Below are 1,375 nucleotides of genomic sequence, written 5' to 3'. Positions count from 1 at the left end.
TCTGTCATTATTTACTGACCCTCATGTCGTTCCACACCCGTAAGACCTTCGTTCATCTTCAGAACACAAATTAAGATATTTTTGATAAAATCTGAGTTTTTTTAACCTCAATAGAAAGCAACGAAATTACCACATTCAAGGTCCAGAAAGGTACTAAAGACATCGTTAAAACAGTCATGTGACTGCAGTGATTCAACTTTAATGTTATGAAGAGACGAGAATACTTTTTGTGTGCAAAAACAAAACAAAAATAACAACTTTATTCAACAATCTCTTCTCTTCTGTGTCATTATCCTTACACAGGTGACGCAGTAACACAGTGAAGGCTTCCGTGTTTACGTCCAAATGCCGGCTCAGTATTGGCCAACTCTGATCACGTGACCAGCACGACACATGCATGTGATGCTGACGCAGGATCCGAGCAGAAACACAGATAACAGATTCACTCATGTGTTTCCAGTCATTAACCTTCAGCGTTTTCACAAAAAGTATTCTCGTCTCTTCATAACATTAAGGTTGAACCACTGCAGTCACATGACTGTTTTAACGATGTCTTTAGTACCTTTCTGGATCTTGAAAGTGTTGATTATATTGCTGTCTATGGACGAGTCATAAACCTCTCAGATTTCATCAAAAATATCTTAATTTGTGTTCTGAAGATGAATGAAGGTCTTACGGGTGTGGAACGACATGAGGGAGAGTAATTAATGACAGAAATTTAATTTTTGGGTGAACTAACCCTTTAATGAACACGGTAATCACGCTTGGATCCGCATTAAAATAATTGGTCAACAAAACTGTATCATAATTCATAGGATAATTAGAAATGTGTAACATAAATAGAGCATTGTCTGATTCTGTGAGTGAGCATAATCACTTATCACAACTGAAAACCATAGAGTGCCTTTCATCTTAATATATCATTGCTCTTTTCCTACACCATTTTTTTCAGTGTAGATAGATAGATAGTCTTTTCTTCTCTATTGTGCCGTATATCCGAGTGAAACGGCTTTGCAAACAAGAACAAATGTAGGGCGGGGCTTGATTTTGTCTGTGGGGAATTGATTGGATGGTTGTGGTTTGCTATTGGTGGATCTCATGTGAGTGACAGGTTGCCCCGCCCTCATCATCAGAGAAGAGAAGAGATGCTGCAAGAGGGAGGAGAAGATATTCTGATTCAAGATTACCAGAACATGAATTTAACACAATAATGATGTGCACCGATAAATCATTTAGAATAAACACTGCAATATTCTATAAAAAACAAGAGCTGTCAATTTTGATTTCATGGTGACTTCAATAGAAGCTTTACATTTAGTTCACATTTTCTATTTAAACTGGACCATTTCTGTTGCTAAATTTGCTGAAGTCGGTC

This window comes from Ctenopharyngodon idella, chromosome 10 (genome assembly GCF_019924925.1).
Source record: "Ctenopharyngodon idella isolate HZGC_01 chromosome 10, HZGC01, whole genome shotgun sequence".
Classification (NCBI taxonomy): domain Eukaryota; kingdom Metazoa; phylum Chordata; class Actinopteri; order Cypriniformes; family Xenocyprididae; genus Ctenopharyngodon; species Ctenopharyngodon idella.
This window is presented reverse-complemented; position numbering follows the sequence as displayed.